This window comes from Oncorhynchus keta, chromosome 24 (assembly GCF_023373465.1).
Source record: "Oncorhynchus keta strain PuntledgeMale-10-30-2019 chromosome 24, Oket_V2, whole genome shotgun sequence".
NCBI lineage: Eukaryota > Metazoa > Chordata > Actinopteri > Salmoniformes > Salmonidae > Oncorhynchus > Oncorhynchus keta.
This window is the reverse complement of record NC_068444.1, coordinates 36,037,709-36,048,370: the sequence shown is the minus strand read 5'-3', so window position 1 is coordinate 36,048,370 and position 10,662 is coordinate 36,037,709.

Genomic DNA, 10,662 nt, shown 5'->3' with positions numbered 1-10,662 from the left:
TCTTGTCCACCAGATGGCAGAGGAGACCAGGGCAATCTGTATCAAAATGGAAGAAACGCTGCATCAATCTCCCAGCCCCCATTCACCCCCCTACCTCTTTGCCTTTTCTCTCTCCCGTTCCCCCTCCTTTTCTCCTCTCTCTTCCCTTCCCTCTGTGTCCCTCGTTTTGTGTCAACGGTGCAATTGGAATAAAGGTATTTAAAGGTGTGTGTGTGTGTATGAATGCGTGCATACGTACGTGCGTGAGTCTGTCGACTTGTGCGTGTGTGTGTCATCACAGTTATGTGTGCCTGTCATCCTGCTCTTCTAGATCAATGGAACACAGTTGCGTAGCAACCTGTGATGGGAGGACAAAGAGTAACATAGATTAGATAAAGACCAAGGGAGGAGGGGAGACGGAGGGACTCAGAGGTAGGGAGGGAGACCTTCACAGTGGTCTCTGGAAAAGTAGAAAAAAGGCTGTGAGAGGGGTAGTAGGCGACAAATGTGTTTGTATGTGTGTGTCAGGGTTGGGGTCAATGCCATTTAAATTCCAGTCAATTCAGAAAGTGAACCAAATTCCAATTTTTCATTTTCTTCATTTAAATGAATTTAAGAGAAATGGGATTTCAGTATATTTCCTAAAATGACTGGAATTTAAATGGAATTTATCCCAACCCTGGCGTGTATATGAGAGCAGCGCAGAACTTAGTGCGAACTCGTGATGCTCAGAGCCAAAGCGTCAGACCACTGCGGTTTGGCAGTTCACAATGCTCTAGTAAGCCGTGAGAATACTTGATGATACTTAATGGCGGGGACACACACCCCAAAAATCTTGGGGGTGGAGAATTTACTTAAATTCTGCTTAATTCTATATCAAATATGTGTAAACTTTTCTGCATATCTAAGCATACCTCTTGAGCTGTCTGTATTCTTCTGACTGGTGAATCTTTTTTAAATACACTACTTATGCTTCTCTGCATCTCTGCTAAAGTCTGGGTTAAAGATGGAAAGGAATGTGAGTCTTATTCAGTTCATTTAGTAATTGCTTGCTTTTCAGCAGGCTTGCCAGCAGGCATACCAGGTACGATACACTATATGACCAAGTATATGGACACCTGCTCATCAAACATCTCATTCCAAAATTGTGGGATATTAATATGGAGTTGGTCCCCCCGTTGCTGCTATAACAGCCTCCATTCTTCTGCGGGGACTTGCTTCTATTCAGCCACATAAGCATCCGTGATGTCGGCACCGATGTTGGGCGATTATGCTTGGCTCGCAGTCGACGTTCCAATTCATCCCAAAGGTGTTCGATGGGGTTGAGGTCAGGGCTCTTTGCAGGCCAGTCAGGTTTTTCCACAGAATTAATGCCTAAACTGTTAACCTTTTGAGTTGTATCTGGTTGAACACTGTAACCACACAGAATTAACAATGCAACCATGCAAAATGAATGCATCAAAAATAGATGTTCATTAATAATATGTCACATTTCCAGATCTCGTTGATGAGAGATGGGGTACATACTTCTGTGTGTCTTATGTTTTTGGGGTGTCCACACAGCCTTGTAGGTAGAGTGTGAGAGGAAATGATGGTTATGTGCATAGAGATATGGTTGCTATGACAACATCTATTAGTCAGAAGGTCACTAAGTGTCCATTCTCTCTCCTCCATAAAGTTTAACAGCCTCTCTGTTCCCTGGTGTTATTGTAACACTAGACACCACACACACATAAACACACACACTCATACATACTCACACACTATCTCTCCCTCACACAGAGATACAGGTGTGTGTGTGTGTGTGTGTGTGTGTGTGTGTGTGTGTGTGTGTGTGTGTGTGTGTGTGTGTGTGTGTGTGTGTGTGTGTGTGTGTGTGTGTGTGTGTGTGAGGGAGAGTATGCTTTCAGCCACTTTGCTTGGAACAGATAAAGATAATTAAATGAGCAGCTAAACAGAGTGCTGCTGGCGTCACCATGGTAGCACTTTGATCTGCTACGTCTCTGTGATAGTATCATCAACTCATCGGTCTACACACACATACACACACACACACACACACACAGAAATAGGGCACTTCCTGTAGATATTCTTTTCCCTTTAGCCCTTCTCCCTGAAGTGTGCACTTGTTCACTTCCCCCTCGCTGAAGTGTGCAATTATTGAACTGGTGGAAGAAATATGGTGTGGACTCCATCTATTCTACAGTCTACAACAATCCAATGCTTTTACATTTTTAAGTCCTTGAGGGGGAATGAATGCACACTTCAGATAACAGGGGGGAGGTGTTGGATTTGGGCTTCAGTGTTTAATTGGCACTGACCTCTAACCTCTAAGCCCTGACTTCCAACATTCACCCCCCCCCACAGACACACAGTGCCTTGAGAAATAATTCACACCTCTTGACTTATTCCACATTTTGTTGTGTTACAGCCTGATTTAAAACAATTCTCAGCCATCTTCACAAAGTACCCCATAATGACAAAGTAAAAAACATGTTTTTAGACATCTTTGCTCATTTAGTTTTCACACCCCTGAGTCAATCATTTGTAGAAGCACCTTTTGCAGCAATTACAGCTGTGAGTCTAAGACTCTAAGAGCTTTCCACACCTGGATTGTGCAACATTTGCCCATTATTCTTTTCAAAATTCTTCAAGCGCTGTCAAGTTGGTTGTTGATAATTGCTGGAAAGTAGACTGACCAAGTTTTCCTCTATAATTTTGCCTGTGCTTAGCTCCATTCCATTTATTGTTTATCCTGAAAACTCCCCAGTCCTTAACTATTACAAGCATACCCATAACATGATACAGCCACCACTTATTTTATCATTTTTTTTATTTCACCATTATTTAACCAGGTAGGCAAGTTGAGAACAAGTTCTCATTTACAACTGCGACCTGGCCAAGATAAAGCAAAGCAGTGCGACAAAAACAACAACACAGAGTTACGCATGGGATAAACAAATGTACAGTCAATAACACAATAGAAAAATCTGTATACAGTGTGTGCAAATGAAGTAAGGAGGTAAGGCAACAAATAGGCCATAGTGGCGATGTCACGCCCTGACCTTAGTTATCTTTGTTTTCTTTATTATTTTGGTTAGGTCAGGGTGTGATGAGGGTGGTATGTGTGTTTTTTATTGTCTAGGTTTTTTTTGTAATTCTATGGGGTTTTGGTATGTCTAGGTATATGTAGGTCTATGGTGGCCTGAATTGGTTCCCAATCAGAGACAGCTGTTTATCGTTGTCTCTGATTGGGGATCCTATTTAGGTTGCCATTTTCCATTTTGATTTTGTGGGTTATTGTCTATGTGTAGTTGCCTGTCAGCACGCGTGTCTTATAGCGTAATGGTCATTTTTGTTGTTTTGTATATTTTGTTCAGTGTTTCTCTTTCATTAAAGAAGAATGTATTCTTATCATGCTGCGCCTTGGTCTCCTCGTTATGACGAACGTGACATGCGAAGCAATTACAATTTAGCAATTAACATTGGAGTGATAGATGTGCAAGTAGAAATAATGGTGTGTAAAAGAGCAGAAAACAAAAACAAATATGGGGATGAGGTAGGTAGTTGGTTGGATGGGCTATTTACAGATGGGCTGTGTAAGCTGCTCTGACAGCTGATGCTTAAAGTTAGTGAGGGAGATATGTCTCCAACTTCAGTGATTTTTGCAATTCGTTCCAGTCATTGGCAGCAGAGAACTGGAAGGAAAGGCGGCCAAAGCAGGTGTTGGCTTTGGGGATGACCAGTGAAATATACCTGCTGGATCGCATGCTACGGGTGGGTGTTGCTATGGTGAACAGTGAGCTGAGATAAGGTGGAGCTTTACCGAACAAAGACTTATAGATGACCTGGAGCCAGTGGGTTTGGCGACGAATATGTTGCGAGGACCAGCCAACGAGAGCATACAGGTCACAGTGATGGGTAGTATATAGGGCTTTGGTGACAAAATGGATGGCACTGTGATAGACTGCATCCAATTTGCTGTGTGGAGTGTTGGAGGCTATTTTGTAAATGACATTGCCAAAGTCAAGGATCGGTAGTATAGTCAGTTTTATGAGGGTATAATTGGCAGCATGAGTGAAGGAGGCTTTATGAAATAGGAAGCCGATTCTAGATTGAATTTTGGATTGGAGATGCTTAATATGAGTCTGGAAGGAGAGTTTACAGTCTAGCCAGACACCTAGGTATTTGTAGTTATCCACGTATTCTAAGTCAGAGCCCTCCAGAGTACTGATGCTAGTCGGGCAGGCGGGTGCGGGCAGCGATCGGTTGAAGTGCATTCGTTTTACTAGCATTTAAAAGCAGTTGGAGGCCACGGAAGGAGTGTTGTATGGCATTGAAGCTCGATTGGAGGTTTGTTAACACAGTGTCCAAGAAGGGACAGATGTATACAGAATGGTGTTGTCTGCATAGAGGTGGATTCAAGAATCACCCGCAGCAAGAGCGACATCATTGATATATACAGAGAAAAGATTCGGCCCGAGAATTTTTTTATTTTACCTTTATTTAACTAGGCAAGTCAGTTAAGAACAAATTCTTATTTTCAATGACGGCCTAGGAACAAAACTGCCTGTTCAGGGGCAGAACGACAGATTTGTACCTTGTCAGCTCAGGGATATGAACTTGCAACCTTTCGATTACTAGTCCAATGCTCTAACCACTAGGCTATCCTGGCGCCCCAATTGAACCCTGTGGCACCCCCATAGAGACTGCCAGATGTCCGGACAACAGGCCCTCCGATTTGACACACCGAACTCTATCTGAGAAGTAGTTGGTGAACCAGGCGAGGCAGTCATTAGAGAAACCAAGGCTGTTGAGTCTGCCGATAAGTATACGGTGATTGACAGAGTCGAAAGCCTTGGCCAAGTCTATGAAGATGGCTGTACAGTACGGTCTTTTATCGATGGCGGTTATGATATTTTTTAAGACCTTGAGCGTGGCTGAGGTGCACCCATGACCAGCTCGGAAACAGAATTGCATAGCGGAGAAGGTACGGTGGGATTCAAAATGGTCGGTGATCTGTTTGTTCACTTGGCTTTCGAAGACTTTAGAGAGGCACGGCAGGATGGATATCGGTCTGTAATAGATTGGGTCTAGAGTGTCTCCCCCTTTGAAGAGGGGGATGAATGCAGCTGCTTTCCAATCTTTAGGAATCTCAGACGATACGAAAGAGAGGTTGAACAGACTAGTAATAGGGGTTGCAACAAAGGCAGCGGATAATTTTAGGAAGAGAGGGTCCAGATTGTCTAACCCATCTGATTTGTAGGGATCCAGATTTTGCAGCTCTATCAGAACATCAGCTGTCTGGATTTGAGTGAAGGAGAAGCGGGGGGACTTGGGCCAGTTTATGCGGGGGGTGCAGAGCTGTTGGCCGTGGTTGGGGTAGCCAGGTGGAAAGCATGGCCAGCTGTAGAGAAATGCTTCTTGAAATTCTCGATTATTGTGGATTTATCGGTGGAAACAGTGTTTCCGAGCCTCAGTGCAATGGGCATCTGGGAGAAGGTAGTCTTATTCTCCATGGACTTTACAGTGTCCCAAAAACTTTTGGAATTAGTGCTGCAGGATGCAAATTTCTGTTTGAAAAAGCTAGCCTTTGCTTTCCTAACTGACTGTGTATATTGGTTCCTGACTTCCTGAAAAGTTGCATATCGCGGGGACTATTCGATGCTAGTGCAGTTCACCAAATTATGTTTTTGTGCTAGTCAAGGGCAGTCTAGTCTGGAGTGAACCAATGGCTATATCTGTTCTTAGTTCTACATTTTTTGAATGCTTATTTAAGATGGTGAGGAAAGCACTTTTAAAGAATAACCAGGCATCCTCTACTGACAGGATGAGGTCAATATCCTTCCAGGATACCCGGGCAGGGTCGATTAGAAAGGCCTGCTCGCAGAAATGTTTTAGGAAGTGTTTGGCAGTGATGAGGGGTGGTCGTTTGACTGCGGACTCGTAATGGACACAGGCAATGAGGCAGTGATCGCTGAGATCCTGGTTGAAAACAGCAGAGGTGTATTTAGAGGGCAAGTTGGTCAGGATGATATCTATGAGGGTGCCCATGTTTACGGATTTGGAGTTGTACCTGGTAGGTTCCTTGATAATATGTGTGAGATTGAGGGCATCTAGCTTAGATTGTAGGACGGCCGGGGTGTTAAACATATCCCAGTTTAGGTCACTCTAACAGTACGAAATCTGATGATAGATGGGGGGCAATCAATTCACATATGGTGTCCAGGGCACAGCTGGAAGCTGAGGGGGGTCTATAACAAGCGGCGACAGTGAGGGAATTATTTCTGGAGAGATGGATTTTTAAAAGTAGTAGCTCGAACTGTTTGGGCATATACCTGGATAGTAGGACAGAACTCTGCAGGCTATCTCTACAGTAGATTGCAACTCTGCCCCCTTTAGCAGTTCTATCTTGGCGTAAAATGTTGTAATTGGGGATGGAAATTTCAGAATTTTTGGTGGCCTTCCTAAGCCAGGATTCAGATATAGACGGACATCAGGGTTTGGTGGAGTGTGCTACAGCAGTGAATAAAGCAAAGTTAGGGAGGAGGCTTCTGATGTTAACATGCATGAACCCAAGGCTTTTACAATTACAGAAGTCAACAAGTCCCTGGAGACACATAGGGCCTGGGTTAGCCTCTACATCACCAGAGGAACAGGGGGGGAGTAGGATGAGGGTACGGCTAAAGGCTATAAGAACTGGTCGTCTAGTGCATTGGGAACAGAGAATAAAAGGAGCAAAATTCCGGGCGTGGTAGGATAGATTCAGGGCATAATGTACAGACAAGGATATGGTAGGTTGCGAGTACAGTGGAGGTAAACCTAGGCATTGAGTGTTGATGAGAGAGGTTGCATCTCTGGAGGAGGCAGTCAAGCTAGGTGCGGTCTCAGCATGTGTGCGGGGTGGGACAGAGGAGCTATCTGAGGCATGTTGAGCGGGACTAGGAGCTCCGCAGTCAAATAAAATGAGAGCTACCCTAAACAACAGTATACAAGACATATTGACATTAGAGTGAGGTATAAAGTAATCACAGGTGTTGATTGGGAGAGCTAAGGCAAAAACGGGTAAAGACAACAACGGGTAAACAGCTAAGATGACAACAATGGGCTAGCTGGTGCTTGCTTCTGGACAAGGGCGTTAGCCACAATAGCCACTCGGTAGCAGCTAGCTAGCTGCGATGATCCAGTGTAATGGTCCAGAGGTTGCGGTAGGAATCCGGTGATGTAGTGGGAAAAAAGCAGTCCGATATGCTCAGGGCTAATATCGCGCTGTGCAGACTGGCAGGTATTATCCAGGCTATCCGGGCTAAAGCTGCTGGTGTCTAAGCTAAAGGTGTAGACCGCTAGCAGTGGCTAACAATGACTTTAAAGCTAGTAGCTAATTAGCTGGCTACCTTCTGATGGAGGTTCCAGTGAAAAGGTTAAAAAAAAATAGCAGATCCGTACCACATTGTGTGAAGCGGGTTGCAGGAAGATATATTTAATTCGTAAATGGAAAAAAGAGATTGAAATATATTGAAATGTATACAAAATAAATAGAAAAAAATTATGGGGAGTGGTACTCAGTACTGTTTGGAGCAAATCCAATAGAAGACTTTATATTCAGGACAAAAAGTGAATTGCTTTGCCACATGTTTTGCAGTATTGCTTTGGTGGCTTATTGCAAACAGGATGCATGTTTTGGTATGTTTTTATTCTTCTTTTCACTCTGTCAATTAGGTTTGTAATTGTGGAGTAACTACAAAATTGTTGATCCATCCACAGTTTTCTCCTATCACAGCCATTTAACTCTGTAACTGTTTTAAAGTCACCATTGGCCACGGTTTCCTTTCTCTCCGGCAACTGAGTTAGGAAGGACACCAGTATCTTTGTAGTGTATTGATACACCATCCAATGTCTAATTAATAACTTCACCATGCTCATATGGATGTTCAATGTCTGATATTCAATGTCTACCAATAGGTGCCCTTCCTTGCGAGGCATTGGAAAACCTCCCAGGTCTTTGCGGTTTAATCTATGTTGGAAATTCACTGCTTCACCGGGGGACCTTACAGATCGTAAGACCTTACAATTGTATATGTGGGGTTGTTATTCAAAAGTCATGTTAAACATATTATTGCACAGAGTGAGTCCATGCAAATTATTATGTGACTTGTTAAGCACATTTCTACTCCTGGACTTACTTACGCTTGCCATAACAAAAGTGTTGACATTTCAGCTTTCCATTTTTTTTTATTAATTAGTAAACATTTCGATAAACATCATTCCACTTTGAAATGATGAGATTCTATGTGTAAGTGACTTGTAAAAAAAACAAAACAATGTTTTATCCATTTTAAATTCAGGCTGTAACAGGACAAAATGTGGAAAAATTCAAGGGGTGTGAATACCTCCTGAAGGCTCTATATACAGTATGTATACAGTCAGGTCCAACATTATTGGCACCCTTGATAAAGATGAGGAAAAATGACTATCAAATAAAAAATACAAATACTGAGCTATATTGTATGCAATTAACCATTAATGTGTTATTGGGGTTATTGTCTAGTCGGAAGATCCACTTGCGGCCAAGTTTCAGCCTCCTGGCAGAGGCACCCAGGTTTTCGGCTAAAATGACCCGGTACTGGGTAAAGTTCATGATGCCGTATTCAGGAAAGCCAATGTTCTAAAAGCTTGGCCTAAAATAGTGTGTGAGATCATACAAAATATTTTTCTGTGACTCTTATGTGCATGCAACCAATATTTTGTGGTCTGATGTGATTTAATAAGTAGCATCCAGATGCTGCACTTGACTTCTTCCAAGTATTAATAAACATGCACCTGTTAAGAAACGGACTGTTAGAACTGTTAAGGCTCCATGGATTGATGAGGAATTGAAAGAGATGGGGCAAAGGGAGTGGCTAATAAGTCCGGCTGCACAAATGGCTGGCTTACTTACTGAAATTGAGAAATGATGTGACTAAACTCAGCAAAAGTATTATAAAGCCAAGATCAATAATACATAATGATACATTTGTCTACTATGTTTGAGGCTATCAATATACATTGGGGCAAAAAAAAATATTTAGTCTCCCACTTAAAAAGATGAGAGAGGCCTGTAATTTTCATCATAGGTACACAGACAATGAAAAAACAAATCCAGAAAAATTCAGAAAATCACATTGTAGGACTTTTAATGAATTTATTTGCAAATTATGGTGGAAAATAAGTATTTGGTCAATAACAAAAGTTTATCTCAATACTTTGTTATATACCCTTTGTTGGCAATGACAGAGGTCAAACATTTTCTGTAAGTCTTCACAAGGTTTTCACACACTGTTGCTGGTATTTTGGCCCATTCCTCCATGCAGATCTCCTCTAGAGCAGTGATGTTTTGGGGCTGTTGCTGGGCAACACGGACTTTCAACTCCCTCCAAAGATTTTCTATGGGGTTGAGATCTGGAGACTGGCTAGGCCACTCCAGGACCTTGAAATGCTTCTTACGAAGCCACTCCTTCGTTGCCCAGGCGGTGTGTTTGGGATCATTGTCATGCTGAAAGACCCAGCCACGTTTCATCTTCAATGCCCTTGTTACTTTGGTCCCAGCTCTCTGCAGGTCATTCACTGTGGTTCTTGTGATCATTTTGACCCCACGGGGTGAGATCTTGCGTGGAGCCCCAGATCGAGGGAGATTATCAGTGGTCTTGTATGTCTTCCATTTCCTAATAATTTCTCCCACAGTTGATTTCTTCAAACCAAGCTGCTTACCTATTGCACATTCAGTCTTCCCAGCCTGGTGCAGGTCTACAATTTTGTTTCTGGTGTCCTTTGACAGCTCTTTGGTCTTGGCCATAGTGGAGTTTGGAGTGTGACTGTGTGAGGTTGTGGACAGGTGTCTTTTATACTGATAACAAGTTCAAACAGGTGCCATTAATACAGGTAACGATTGGAGGACAGAGGAGCCTCTTAAAGAAGAAGTTACAGGTCTGTGAGAGCCAGAAATCTTGCTTGTTTGTATGTGACCAAATACTTATTTTCCACCATAATTTGCTAATAAATTCATTAAAAATCCTACAATGTGATAGATTTTTTCCCCCTCATTTTGTCTGTCATAGTTGAAGTGTACCTATGATGAAAATTACAGGCCTCTCTCATTTTTTTATGTGGGAGAACTTGCACAATTGATGGCTGACTAAATACTTTTTTGCCCCACTGTACATTATATATACAAAAGTATATCATTAGTGGATTCAGCTATTAATTAGTGGATTCAGCTATTACAACCACACCTTTTGCTGACATGTGTATAAAATCGAGCACACCACCATGCAATCTCCATAGACAAACACTGGCAGTAGAATAGCCTTACTGAAGAGGTCAGTGACTTTCAATATGGCACCGTCATAGGATGCCACCTTTCCAACAAGTCAGTTTGTAAAATTTCTGCCCTGGTCAGCTGTAAGTACTGTTATTGTGAAGTGGAAACATCTAGGAGCAAAAATGGCTCAGCCGGTAAGTGGTAGACCACACAAGCTCACAGAATGGTACCGTGCTGAAGTGCGTAGTGCGTAAACCAAGGTCTGTCCTCAGGAGCAACACTCACTTCCGAAGCAACATCAACACAATAACTGTTTGTCGGGAGCTTCATGAAATTAGTTACCATGGCTGAGAAGCCTAAGATCACCATGCGCAATGCCAAGCGTT